The sequence below is a fragment of the Choristoneura fumiferana genome, chromosome 23 (assembly GCF_025370935.1).
Source record: "Choristoneura fumiferana chromosome 23, NRCan_CFum_1, whole genome shotgun sequence".
NCBI classification, from domain to species: domain Eukaryota; kingdom Metazoa; phylum Arthropoda; class Insecta; order Lepidoptera; family Tortricidae; genus Choristoneura; species Choristoneura fumiferana.
This window is the reverse complement of record NC_133494.1, coordinates 6,892,662-6,908,368: the sequence shown is the minus strand read 5'-3', so window position 1 is coordinate 6,908,368 and position 15,707 is coordinate 6,892,662. Positions and strand designations below refer to the sequence as shown.

Sequence of the window (15,707 nt, the reverse complement as noted above, 5' to 3'; positions counted from 1 at the left end):
GATTCTCAAATTCAACCAATTCGACCACGATTAAGGCTCAATCAGAGAGATCGCTGCAATTTCCATTGACTGGTAAATTGTCGATGTTAACTCCAGTCATCAATCTAAGACTGAACTAAATTAGTCACTTACGCAATTAAATCGAAGGAATCTAATCGGTTCACACGAAATTCGTTTTCGGTTTATCTTTAAATTCCTTAAGGATTTTTGTAGACTAAATGCGCCAATACCGATTGTGTTTTATTTTTCTGGGTAGAATTTTATTGTAAATTTGTGCTTCAAAAAACACAAGTAATAACAGAAGTAAGTTATCGAACAAAATGTGCAATAATCAATCGCATTTTACGGGTATTTCTGTAGTCTTATTTTTTTATAGCCAATCAAATAGTTAATTATCTTCCTTCCTTTTGTAATCAGACCAGAATGTTAAGCCTGTTCCAATTAAAATTAGAGGAAAATGACGATAATTTAACAATTTAAATATGACACAGTACAAAGATTGGCTTGTAACCACCAGTATGCACTATTGAACTACATACATAAAAGATACTACATACATAAAAGTAATGCCGTCTTTGTTTTTTCGGACAAAACAAACAGAGACGGCATCACTGATATCCGTCACTTAAAGTTAGTCGACAAGTGGTGAAACAGGCCCTAAATCGTGATCCATTAATTGTTCAGTTTTTTCACGGAAAAAATCATAGTAACATTGCATTGGTTGACAAGAAACTTAGAAACTTGTGTTTGTTGTAAGACGGTTCTACGGTGGGTCAGGTTTCAAATAGTTCAATTAGTACATAACGTTACCCGTAGCGACATCGCGTCGCGACAAATGACATCGCTAAGTTCAATCACTCGTAACTAGATGGCGCCACTATGTGTCCAATTGAGAAAGGAATTTAATAATTTCAACTCCCAAATTAGATAGATGTAATCATACTTGGTCTATTAAGGGTCGTTTGAAATAAGTGTCGTATCTATAGAAGAACTTTATTATTTAACTTAAGATTGGATTTCGCTGTTTAAACTGTACTCTTTAAAGTTATAAAATGTTTATTGAGACATATGTATTAGGCTATTTACATGATAATAAATGGTTCATCATACGCTTTTTTAATTCACCCTTTAGAAACAAGCGCTGCTTTTATGAAATAATGTTGATGCTGGAATAAAAATAAAGGTAGAGCATAAAACTGGTCTAAATACTAAGTACTTTCTAGTTAAGAATGTGTCCTGTTTTTAAGCGTATTTGTACTGTACTTATTGAAAGAGAGAAAACGGCAAATTAATTAAAAACCCCATTAAATTTATTGATCGACATACTTACTTAATTAATCACTTGTTAAAGTAAAATCCATTAATTAAAATTACTGTTTTTACAGCTACGTCCACATTTCGCAAGCTACTTTCAATCATTCTTGTTTATTACCGTTTCATTATACAACCTTATAATTATAATCGTTTTTGTATTGCGATATTTAAAATGTCTATGTCCATAATGCTGACTTTAATGTCATAAGTTCATTCTCTAATGGCATAGTGGAGCACGATATCTCAAGAAACGTTATATATTATGTAGTTAATAGGCTTTATCTGCAATTTTGTTCGTGTGTATGTACCATTAGTTTGACAGCTGAAATAAAATTCTGGAAGCTTATTGAATTGTCATGGGAATCCTCAAAATATACATTTTCATTTGTGTTTTAAAACAGCCGTTAATTACGTCATTTTACAGTCAAAGAAACTAATTTACTTACGTACCAGAGTGGAACCCTTGAGCTCTAATGTCATATTGACATCCCATACATTTGCCAAAGAAATCATAGCAAAATTGATTATAAAACGGTACCCTAGTACGTCATTAAGTTTCCTCGATTTTAGGTACACATGAATGAGTCCCAATCGTGTGGTAATATTGGAATAAAATAAGCCTACCTATGTGTTATTCCCGAGAACCAGATATCTACAACAGAAAAAAAGAGCAACAAGAAAAGAAAAGCATTAGTTTCATGTAAGATAAGATGTAATTAATTTTGCTCGCTGATGTATTTAAATTTGTAATATTTTTTTTGTTCATTTAAATAAATAAGTACCTACACTAAAATATCATTATGCAGGCATAGGAGTAGGTAAATAAATATTTGAACAAGTGTAACGCTCCAAATATTAATAAGTATCTAGTTCAAAGAAATCATACTAATACGGCATCCATCTAAGCTATGTGTGAGCAAAAAATAGGAACTGAAGAAAACTGCGTTAGTGAGGCTAGGAAAATGAAGTATCCAATCCTATTCTTTTTATTTTAGCTAAATGAAAGTTTTTCTTTACAGGCGGGATAGCTAACAGGTTTAATTTGCATGCAATTACTTATTCTGTTCTCCTATAGTTACCTGTAAGGTTAACATAAATACATTGTCTGTCCACTCGCGTCAATAGTCTTTCTACTGAATGACTAATGAATGCAGAATTCTTTTACGACGTATGATTTTGCAATTGACTTGTCTCTCATTGTAACACCTTAGTAGGCAAATAAAACAAGGTAATTCACTTCCGACGGCATGTACTTCTTCACAATGATTTTTCTTTAAAATAGCCTCGTTGACTTATTTTATAGTAACTTAAAATAATTTAAAAACATATTTACAGGTATGTACATATTAAATTATACTATTTTTAAAGTAAGAAACGCTTTATATCCTCTACTAATTTGAACATACTCAGAATTTCATAGCCACAGAATTTGGGGATAAGGTACTTAAAGCAAAGGTAATACTTCTGGGTAACTATAGTTGGAACTTAGTCTAATTAAGTAGTAGGACTAATAATCACGTAAAAATAAACATCCATGAAACATAACAATAATAACTTTAAGCTTAAACCAAAAATTCAGTCTTAATAGAGATGAAGCAAAATCTAGCTTCTAAGTAACCTGCCAGCAACTACATTTTCAAAGGACGTTTAATACAATCAAGTATTCAATTCATTGAAAAGGATCAGTCGAAATTTAATTTCTTTGGCAAAAAATAAATCTAATTACTTGACTTAGTTACATTACGCCCTAAAAACGATTAGCTATTCCTAACACTGGTTAGCCAGAAAAAGATACAAAATCTTGAGACAGCGCTGTACTTACAGCAATATGAAGCAACGCAACTAGCACAATTAGGTTCTTAATTAACGCTTCATGATGTCTTCTATAGAGAATCCTAACGTCTTCTTTGGTGTAATTAAAGGAGACTGTTGAGCGCTTACTACTTCTGGCTGTTGGTAAGAATGTGGGGATGGTTTCTGAGAGAGATCTAACAAAGAACTTTCAGGTTGGCTCGTCGATGATACTTCCTGGCAGCCTTCAAGGTGCTCCAAGTGATGCTTGTTCGCATCACTGTGCGTCAATAGATGGGTCTTCAAGTTTGATCTTTGGTTGAAACTCTTGCTGCAGACTGGGCATTTGTGGGGGACTCTTCCATGTGCAAAATCTTGTGCACTGCGAGAGTGCGCGACTGGCAGAATCCTTTACCACATTCGTTACATTTAAAGGGCTTTTCCTTGGAGTGAATGTACCTGGAATAATAAAAATAAAACGATGAACTTTACGAACTTTCACTATTCCATAAACTAACAAATAGACGAGTTAATGTAAACAAACACCAACCGAAGTTATGAGGTTATGACTCAATGCGGCGACGAAATAATAACTGCTTCAAAAGAAAATTGAGGCGATTTTACATTACGGACACATTAGATGGGTAATGAATTTGGGAGGGTAAAAAAGTTTGTCTCGTAAAAGCGAAGAAATATAACATGTAATTTGTTCGACGGTGAAGCGAAACAGATATGGAGATCGTAAAGAACCAAACCGGTTGTCGAAGCGCGTGCGGCCGCCGCGTCGCGACCTCACAAAAAGTGTACACTTTTAATTCATTTTTTTACCTTTTATCGTCTACAATGCTTTCTTAAAACACGTCTTAAATCACGTTATTGGTATAAGAGAAGAAAGTTAAATTCATTTGTTATTATTATGATAATAATTGATTACTAACATCGTTCTTTAGCCCGTAATAATGTCGTCTATAGAATTTATGCTAAGTATCAAAATAAGTAATTACAATATCTTACCTATGATCTCTGAGGTGATCCTGTCTTCTGAAGGCCTTTCCGCAAATGTCACAGGAATAGGGCCTTTCATCGGTATGTGTCCTTTCATGGATGAGCAGATTGTAGGACTTTGTGAACTGGCGGTTGCAGTATTTGCAGATGAACTGTTTTTTAGGGCGGGTGCCGGGAACGCCTGGAGCCCTTAACGGTGGTGGGTTTCTCCCTTGCATTCTGTGAGCTATCGCTCCCGGGTATCTCAAGGATTGCTGATATAAAGCTGCGTTCCTTATCCACTGGTTCACTAACATTGCGTGATATGGGGCTGACGGTGGCAATGTGGCGACTTGCGTTTGTAAGTAGGCTGACATTGCAGGGTGGCTGTAGTTTGGTACTGGGGCTTTTTCGTAGGGGTAGGGTGTCTGCATGGCTGGTCGGGGGTAGGTGGGGTAGTGAGGTACGGGTGGCGTCCACACGGGGGGTTGGTGGCGGGAGATTACGACGGCTGGAGGCGTGTCGTCAGTGGGCGTGTGCGGCGGCGTCGGCAGAGGAGGCGACGGGCGCTCGAGCTTTACCAAAGCTTCGATCGGAAAATCGGGAGGATAACCTGTTGAGAAAAGTTTAATTTAGCACACGATCACCCTTTGATACCTACCTACTACACACGATAAATAATAATATGAACGGGTAATAGATCCGAGAATAGCTGTTAAGGACAAGGTACCTACTTTCATTTCTCGATATGGCCTAAATATTAAGTCGCTAGTTGCTGATATTTCTATTCCGTTGACGATTTCAAATCAAAAAGCAGCTGTATAATATTTATTTAAAGCAAAAAAAAACAGCTGCGTGAAGTGTAAACCAAGATAAAAAAGTCAGATATGTACAAAAAAAAGCAAATAAATAATTACTTTACTCACTGTGATTATCCTCGATATGCTCTTCGTCTTCTTCAATAATAAAATCTTCTGAATTTTCCACACTGTACAGTTTATTTTCCATTGCCACAAACAAATAGGTCCAAACAAAACAAACACTGGGGCACTGTGTCTTTAACACTTCACTACGTGCGTAAACCGGTTTGCGAACTGACAACCGGCTACAAGCAGAGCGCGGAGCGTTATGAGCTTGTGTGCGTTTGTTATCGAGGCCTGCGCTTGCGTTGTGGGGAGGGGGGGACATCAAACGCGCCGCGCGGCCGGCGTCAGTGTCGGCTCCCGAAGCAGCTGCGCCCTCCCAGGAGGCGGAGCCTACCGAGCACTGCCTTCAGAATCGATCGAAAACAATCGCGAATCGCTCTAACTACCACAATATTCAACTCGACCAAGTCCTGCTTGGCAAATTCTAGACATAGCGTTACGACTTTGTCATACTAGGCTCATTGGCTAGCCATGACGTTTGCGAAGCGAGACTGGTCAATGCAAATTTTTGGCGACACAGCGTCCCTAGCAAAGCTATTAGAACGGATCGCTCTTGTAATTGCGTTTCGTAGGCAAGTCGTTTATTGCATGTTGGCTTTGTTCGGCCCCTTTGAAACTTTTTACTAAGACATTAACACTGATAGCTTTGGCGGCACACAGTGAAAGCTGAATCAGCTGAATCATTTGTTAAAGTCTAAAGCACTGAATCTTTCAATTGTTTAGTCTTAGACGGTTTCGTTGGAACTGTTTTCAATAACAAAAGCTTGTGTCGGTGCCTGAGAGGTTTGTAAGTTCTAAGTGGATATAAAAGAAGTTATTTCAACTACCAAGTGTTTTGATTAACTTGTTGATGGACATAGGTTATATAATAAAGCAAGATTTCAAATACGGAGTAGAAGGTCTTAATGGCTTCACATCCGCTTAAAATTATACGCCTGTGTATATGATTAATACATAGGATATTAGTCTGATTTTGACCAAATGTAACAGGAAAATATGTACCTAGTTTCTTTCTAATCTGTTTTTTTTTTCAACAAATATAAAATTACGTCAACTCATATTTCGCCATGTTCTTGTTGTTATGGCGCCATAAAATGGTAGGTTACATAGTATCATCCTACATTTACCTCTGTAATGTAATCTACGTGACATCTTTAATGACAGTAGGTTTTTTAAGGAAACGTATTAGGTAACAGATTATTTCTAAGTAATTTGAGTACTTTTAAGTACAATTAGTACAATTAATAATAGCTGATTGGTTGCAGTTCACTTATTTTGGCATAATATGGTAGAGTCATTTTGTACACTTGCCATAGTGGCTCCTAGAGTTTGTCACATTAAAATGTTGTTACCTATTATATTATGGCAAAGCTTAAATTGTATACTTACCTATTAACTGTGATGTCTTGCATCATAAGACATACCTATTTATCTCGTGCCTCTCTCTATCTAGGTCTTACAAAAAAATGACACTCTACGCTATTGCAAATTTTACATAGATTTAAAACAAACTGGGCCATCTCTAAACTTAAATATTCATTCCACTTGAATGTTACATAAAGTTTTTATTTAATAGTATGAATCACCAATCATTAAGGTCACTTAGTACCTACTTACGAAAATATGTAAGTAATTTAAATATAACAATTTAACTCATCAATAATGCTAATTATACCTATTGTTTACTCAGCTAATCGCTCTTAATTATACTTGAGACAATTTGCTATTATGATTACTTTTATCAAAACATTTTAATATGTCTCCTAAATATCAATTTCATGCCATGCTGTATTCATCTGCGATAGATAAATCAAGCCTTCGTGGCTTTCATTTATTTAGTCAGCTATTTAAACAATAGGTACCTACTTACAAGCCAATACGACAACGTCATTGCCGCTCGCAAAAACTTCGTATACACTTCTCCAATTTTTTGAACTTAATTCCTAATTTCGAATACTTAGTTATACTTACTTAGTTTTAGTTATTTAGGTACTATTTACTTTTAAATGTTTTCATGGCTACAGAAAACTACGCATACTGTCATAAAGGTAATTATTATTTTTGGACCAATTTTAATCAGATACCTAATTAATGTCATAATTTTGACTTACAGCTTACAGGATCTGTAGCATTATTCGGATTTAGGGCCAGAATGAGTAGGTTATTACTGAAACACTGAGCGAAACTCGATCTGATTTGCTCTCTGTGAGTCCCAGAGTCAATTGCTGGTCAGATTTAAATAAGAACAATCCTGTTGCGCCATGTAGTCATAATTAAATGCATACTCAAGCAAGGACAGGCCAGAATGCGCGAAGAATAGCTTAGATAATCGTTCTTTGGGGGAGAAAAAAATCTTTAGTGGCTACCACAAGCCGGAAGACGCAACGTTGGCAGGCGTCTCACTAGGTGGACTGAAGAGACATCGTTTGAGAGTAGTTAGTAACTGGTGTAGGTGTATAGGTGGCTTTTCTTTTTAAATATAAAGGTAAATAAAAAAACCGGCCAAGTGCGAGTCGGACTCGGGCACGAAGGGTTCCGCACCATTAACTATACAACATTAGACATAAGCAAAAAACGGCAAGAAAATAAAGTTTGTTGTATGGGAGCCCCCCTTAAATATATATTTTATTCAGTTTTTAGTATTTGTTGTTATAGCGGCCTCAGTAATACATAATCTGTGAAAATTTCAAGTGTCTAACTATTACGACTCGGGAGATAGAGCCCTGTGAAAAACGGAGGGACTGACAGACAGACAGACAGCGGAGTCTCAGCAATAGGGTTCCGTTGGCACCCCTTGGGTACGGAACCCTAAAAAGTAAGTAAATTCGGCCTAGCCAGCTATATCAGTCCCATAATACGCGTCATAATTTGTAGAATAGTTTTTTTAGGGTCGCCGACGTCTTCCGGCTGATGATGATGATGAAAGGTTTAAATTAAGAGGAATAATTAAAGCTAGGTACACTTATAATGCTGTCTACATAATTTCGTTGCTTTTTTTTCAATAATCAATGTCATTTACATTTATCGACCTCGACATGGGCACGATAAAGGCGCCTCTTGTTATTACCATAGGGTTGTCAAAAGACATCATATCGCAAAAAGGATTAAGTGCAAGCTGGATTTGCAGAGAAAGGGTGCCATGCTAACGCAAATTTACCATTATAAATTATTGAGAAAAAACGCTGATGGAACACTTTTCTTGGTTGGGGTTTCACCTTAATTAACTATCGTTCTCACAAGATCCACTCATCAGATCTCTATAGCTATTTCAGTTATGTTATAGGGGCTACGACTACAGTATACATATTTTATGAAAATGTGAAGTGACTTAAGGCTTGTTTTACCACTCATTGATAAATTTTATGTAAAATATAAATGTTATGCCGTCTCTGTTTATTATAACAAAACAAACGAGGACGGCATAACAGATATCTCTCAAATAAAGTTTTTGATTGAGTGGTGCAACAGGAGGTTAAATGATTGTAATTGGAAATATCTGTGGAGAGAAACATATGTACTGGCAAAAGGACAGGCAGACAGACGGATAAATGAGCGAGAGCTATAGGGTTTCGTTGGGATTCTTCTACTTTTACTTTACTTTACTGACGTTTACTTTTATACCGTTTTCTTTACGGAATGTATTCTTGAGTAAACCAATTTTTATGAAGTCTCTACAATATTTTTCATAAATATGTTTTTGGAAGTGGAAGTAGGTATTTTTAGCAACTTCGGTAATCTATAGTAGGCTACAATTAGGGCTTCCCAAATCACAGACAAGCTAAAGATTCCTAAGCTGCTGCAATAATGTCCATTTAAGCCCTAAAAGTATACATACTAAAACCATTGATTCGTTCGTACAATGAATGCGCTTAATCCGGATAGTGGTTGACTCAAAACTTGAAAGCAAGTTATGTAAGCCATAAAGTAGTTTACGATAGTGCCGTTTAATTTACCCACTATTATTAGTTACACAATCACAGTACAAAAGAGAAAAACTTGATAGTAACCATTTACGAACGTAGGCGTAGAATTTTCTAACTTTAATTGCAATTGAGATGTTTAATTGTTGACGCTGGCCACACCTAAATTGGCTTTACTTGAGCACATTTTTAACAAAAACTACTTGATTTAAAAAAAAACATATTTATTACATTGTCATTCATGTAGTATAGACGCATCCAAAACACAATTTAAGGAAATGTCCCTTTTGGCACTTTCACACCTCAATAAGTCGATTGATAAAAAATGGTTAAGTTTATGAAAATTTGAAACTAATTTTGAAATAGGTAAAGTTTTTTATTAGCAGTGAACAGAGAGCAGTGGAAGTATCAGAGGAAGGATTTTGGTCATCTTTGGGACAGAATAGGCCAATAATAATAATAATTTGAACATAACAAATATATTTTCTTTAACTATATTTAAAGAAACACCATGGTTGAAATAATTCGGATATAAACAAGGAGATAATTAGTTCCAATTTCTTTAATGATGTTATAATTACACAAACAGTTTTATTTTTATTAGATATACCTTGACCCGTTGATTTGTGTCGCGTTGCGAATTTAACTTCTTAAAGTCATAAGTTCTGATTGTATTCTATTGCATCGTAATTTAAATTTATATGAGCTTAGTTACCAGGAACAAATAAATAAATTATAAATAAAGTTAACAAAAGATGGGGGATGAAAGATCCAGTTTGCTAAATGGAGCTAAAAATAGTTATACAAGTAGGTTTAATTACACAAGTGGAGACATGTTTTTGAAAGTTTTGTGTACTTACCTATGTATTTTTATAGGAGGAAAACTCCAAATCAGTCAGAAACGTAAGAAGAGGTTTATAAAAGTCAGGAATATTTTATAACAATCGTAATGTTAATAACTACCTAGACAAAAACAAAAATAATATCTCTCTTTCTTGGGCCACTTTCCCATACATAGGTACTTATACGCTATTTCTTGAGCAAATAATTTTATTAAATAAATACTTAATAGGACGTTTTTTTATTATTATTATGAAGAAGTTTATTATTAATTTAGTTAGTAGTATAAAGTTACTTTTTATTATATTCGGATACATAATCTGGATCTTTGGAATAACGCATTGTTAACTTTTTATTTCGCTATTTTCACTGGATTACGATGGAGAGAAGTGGTTTGAAAAGGCCAGGTTTTGAACACAATATTTTGGATGTATAAATAGTATACATTTAGCCGTTTGGCGTTAGAGTAAGGCTTAAAAATTGAGCTATTCGTATAATTCAGCATCAAGTGCCAGCCCTACCGACCGCACATATTGGACGCATGTCACCATGTTTCACGACATGAGCGTTTTTGATGGCCGAGTGCAAACATAGGTCAGGTGGGCGACGGACACGACCCATCGCGGCGCCTTTTGTGCGACGATCAAAAGAGCCGACGCAAACATACACTGCAATGACTAAAGCCCAACACAACTAGCCTCACAACCAGGCAATTATACATTTAAATACTAGGTGCTTAAGTGTCTTTTTAATGTAGTTGCGAGTGGCGGTTACGTCTGTTTACCGTCAGGTGCCGGCTGCGCGTTGCCACTAGACACCTTGTTGAGTCTAGATGTTAGCTGTTACGACGCTAAGTAATGATTGTGTTAGCAAATCTAACCAACGGACATCTTTATAATCTGCACTAGCAGCTGACCGAGACTCCGTCTGCGAATAATTCGTTTGCAGCTATCGCAGGATTTACTTTATCGCGGGATAAAAACTTTCCCTGTTTTTCTTAGTACCTATCTGAAACTACGTATCTCTATGAAATTTTTGAAAAGGTAACTGATAGAGTCACTTTCGCATATTTCTGTAAGTACATATGTATGTACTTATATATAATAGGTATTAGTATGGATGGATGGATGAACGCTTATGAAGATTGCTAAGTTGTGAAGGTCATATACTTGTCATATGCGTGCGGTTCATGGAAATGGAGTTTCCGAAATTCGTAAAGACGTAATGTTTGAAAACCTTTATGGAAGGAAGTGGTAAATTTTGTTTGAGGCTGTGTCATAAATGGCAATATCATCTTACTAATATTATCTAGGTACTACTTAGGTACCTATGGACCAAAGTTTTTGCGTAAGTATATTTGCGTATTTGTGTATATATTTATGCGCATGCATACGTGTATGCGTGTGTGTGTCTGTGTGTGTGTGTGTGTGTGTGTGTGTGTGTGTGTGTGTGTGTGTGTGTGTGTGTGTGTGTGTGTGTGTGTGTGTGTGTGTGGTTGTATATGTTTAACCCTTATAACCTTTGAAAATACCCTTTTAAGGTCATGCATAGAAAAACGATCCGAAAGCGTAAACTGTACGAATAACGTAAGTGTAATAACTGTTTAAATTATATTTTTTTTAAGTAGAGGATCGTAGATTCAAATCTAGACCCGCACCCTCGCACCTCTTAGTTTCTTGAAATTAATGTGCGAAATTACATTTTAAATTTACCACGAGGGATACATACAGTAAAGCAAAACATTAAACTCTAACTACTTCTATTTTTTTCAGTCTACAACTAATGTTACTTAAGAGAATACGAAGCCTAAAAAAATAAACCGAATAAAACTGTGTCATACGAAACGAACTTAAAACACAGTTAGCAAACCAAATGTTTATACTCGACTTCTGTTTCAAAGGCACTATTGTTTGAAGTGAGATTATGTTTTCGTCCCGAGATTATTAAAATAAAGCGATAGACAGCATTAAATTTATTATATGGCTGTTAGTTTTTATCGCAGTAACAAGATATTACGTTGAAGGATAAAAACAGAATTTAGTGTTGTGAATAAGGACACTTGAACGGGAAAACAATAGTTTGTGCTTTAAATATCTTTGCTTTATCTCCTTATTTACGTAATACCCACGCCTTAAGGCATAAGAAATTATTTCCTATGTCTTAGATTGTAAAAATTTACAACTCTACTGTCAATATCTAGAGATAAAAAATATTTTAACTTAATTTAATTTACCTATGTAAGTTAGCATCAGTAGAATTGTGTTGAAACAACTTGATTCCCACAGAATGACTTAAATTCTATGACGTCAAGGAAAGGTTGTCAACACTAATTTGTCCGACTCTCCTGGTTGGTTATCAAAATGTTCCACGACACTGGACGTCTTTGTAAGTTTAATAACTACCCTAACTTAAAACAATAGTCTATCGAGAAAAGTTGACATTTACTTTGACGATATACTAAACTTAGTACGCTGGGCGTTACGAGTTATGTACAATACAATAGCAATGACTCTTTATTGAACACCAATACATAGCAACAAGCAGTACAGAAAACTCAGGTATAAATGCCGCCTTATCGCTTCAGAGCGATCTTTATAAATCCTTACAAGTCATACTTTGCAAGTCAGTTTTTCTCTCTCTCTCTCTATGCAAGATTTACTCCACGTGATAGAAAGCAGCGGTGAAGTGGTGTGTGGTAGTTGCGATTTCCAGTGCGTTAGACATTAATATCACTTTCCCAGTAGTAGTACCTTTCACTTTATGTCACTTATAATAGAGGTTACTTCTGTCACCTATTAAGGTACTAGCATGTCGAACACTATGGTTCATTAACTTTATAACCCTAATTTTCTACTTTGACGCTCTCAACCCTCGCTACTTAAAACAGAGGGAAAACCATAACATCAAGTGGTTTCGTTATTGTAATCTTGATAACTCAATTTCTAGATCGCAAATCTGCTCCCTGCAGCGAAATAAATCTAAATGTAACCCTATTTAATGGATCAAAGAATTGCTAATAGCCTATTTATGACGTCATTTGAATTAAGCAAGGGCCTATTTTGCTATTTCCTTTGGAATGCAAATTAGCGATATAATTACATAGCATTTTTTGTTGCATAATAAAATTCCTAACTGTCATTACGTTTTTAATAACGGGTTTCTCCTGTCTGATGTTGCAAATATGGTATGAGTCAAGTAGGAAAGTACATCTATGAGGTTTTACTCTATACCTAATAATAAAGGTATTCAGTACTGTGCCCACACAGCATCTATCACAAGAGACGGTAGCGCGTACTTTCTCTGCTTAAAAATAACGCAAACACTGACCACTTCCGTCATGGAACTGTTAATTTGTGCGTTTTTTATCTTTATTCGACGGTTTGGATTGATATGAGTCTGTAAACAAAAAAAAAAAATCAAGTTCCTAGGTTCCAAAGTACGATGACGTGTGTTGACATTATAGACATACCACCCTCTACGATAAGTAGCAGAAAATTGCAGTGCAAAAAGAGCTAAAGGTGACCACTGTCATAAGTACTTCATGCGTAGACCAGATATGAAAACGTTTAATCTAGTTCAAACAAAAAAACTGAATAAAAATCCGTCATAATTGCTCACAATAAACTTCTTCATTTGCATTGTGATACAGGTTAATTAGGGTAATATTATGAATTGACACCGAAATTGTCAGTATCTTTATTTGGGTAATTAAAATTAATCAAATTCCTTATTTTAACTGTTAGAGGCCAGTTTGGGTTGTTTAATTGGTAATTTTAAAGAAAGTCGCATAATTATAAGGTAATTAATTGATTTACCGAAATGTTGCAATAATTACTACTAGTCTTGATTACTAACAGTTAACAACAACAGATTTTCTAACATCGAATTTCGTGGCTTCTTTTACTAATAGTTAATGATGATTTATTGAATAATTTTCTAAATGTGGTTTAAAATTTTACGAAATCTGGAACATAAGCCTTGAAGCCAGTGAACGCAGAAAGAGCGAATGAAAAATGAGAGCGAGTGGTGAAAAGGCAAAAAAAGATGTTGATGAAAAAGAAATAAAAGAGCCATAGTACCACTACTACTTTCCTAATTTGTCGAGACGCACTGTTCGACAGTTCCCGTCTATCCCACTAGTCCCATTGAGTTGTCCCATCATGGGACAACTGAGGACAGTGACAGTTCAACAGTTCGCGTCAGTTTGCAATTTCCAATTAATGATTCATAACTTTGTTATGTTAAATTAGTCGGTTACAATAATATAAATACGTACTTAAGTACTGACATAAATTTAACAAATCAAAACATTAAGAAATTACGCTATTACTTTACATGCCGGCTAGCAATTAACTGTTAATGATTTAAAAGAATAAGTTACTTTAAAAAATATTGGTCATGATCATGATCAATCTTGGTCCTGGCACTCCCGTGCCCCCTGAAATAAAAAAAAATACAGTATCACGGTGAATCTTGACAAATACGAATTTTAGTGCCATTAAAAAAATTAAAACCAGACAAACATGGCGCTTACTCATGATGAATAAGGCTAAGTACATACTTTAATAGACCAGGCTTTGCTTGAATGAATGGATTCAACTTGTTATTTTTGGTTCATAATAATTACTGACGAGATTTCAGAAATCACTATACTCCAGACAATTGACAATCTAACTGAACCTACTGACCTTTTTGTTTCTCGAGAGCTTCTTAAAAATAGTTAATAGCTCACATCTTGTCAAATATATAGCTAATGTAATCAAGTAATGCCAATGAATTAACGATGGACCCAAAGCACTACTCATTCGGTTTCGTGGGATAAGCAGAGGCAGATAAATGGCGGGATGCTTGGATACATAATCAAATAAAGTTGCAGGAACATGCTCTTGAAAGAGACAAGAAAGCAGAGGAGACCTTTGCGCAGTATTTCCAGTCTTCTTGCTACGCTACGCTCTTGTTGGTGGAATAAGTGTCACTGCACGGTCTTCAGGCAGCTGTTTGACTTTCTGATACGACACGGCCGGCACCCACTTTCTCCTTCGCCTGGTAAAAATATCTCAATCTTGGCCTTCCTCAGCCTCGTCATCCTACTATTTTTCGTTCCAGCAGGTTTAAAAAGAAATTGCCGGGTATAAAAACAGTAAATACGCAATAGGCTATCAAAAAAATCTTGCACGATTATATTTTCTTTTTAATGAACTTCTTATTTTAAATAGTTTTATTAAAGTTATTTTATTGCAATGATCATACATCATTATTAAACAGACATCATAATTATTTATTTATTTGTTTTCGGAGAACGAACAACTTTAACTTACCGAATAATTTTATTTTATATACGAATAAAGCCATTTATAGGATCTCACAAGTAGAAATTATGCCCGAAGCCTTACATTATAGCATAATCTGACGCTCTTCAGTAAGGATTTTCTCTTGATCTCCAGCACGTTCTCCTATACCTTATCACTAATGACGTTTTTATTCGGGTTTTTTGGTTATCATTGCAATAAAATTCTAACGTGATCATCTTAGGTACTTCTTTGATTTTCAAATCTGTAACAAAATACTTAGGTTGTGACATAGACCTTGTTTTTTAAAAAAAATCGTTAACAGCCTTACTTTTTTTATATGGTTGTAAAGCAGTTAAATAAACTTATAGTAGATTATTGTCGTGGCCTGGAAGTAGGCAATTGCTGGCTGAGTATGAGTATTAAACGGACGAGCTTGCGAGTCCGTTTAACTAATACGAAGCCAGCAATTGCTATTCCAGCCGAGACTAATATAAAGCTTTTCTCAAAATGGTGAATAATTCTGAAATAGAACAAACTTTTTCTTAAAATATATTATAAAATTCAATTTTATTCCAATACTTTTCTTATGCTTTCCCGCCTTTTTTCATTAAAAATAAACTGCAGGTGTATTTTTCCACCGA

The 15,707-nt window shown here is 35.3% G+C and overlaps 1 pseudogene; it reads right to left on the bottom strand.

The window, feature by feature from the left end:
• Positions 1–2,546: 2,546 nt before the first annotated feature.
• Positions 2,547–5,234, bottom strand: LOC141440682 (uncharacterized; annotated as a pseudogene).
• Between the last annotated feature and the right edge of the window lie 10,473 nt (positions 5,235–15,707).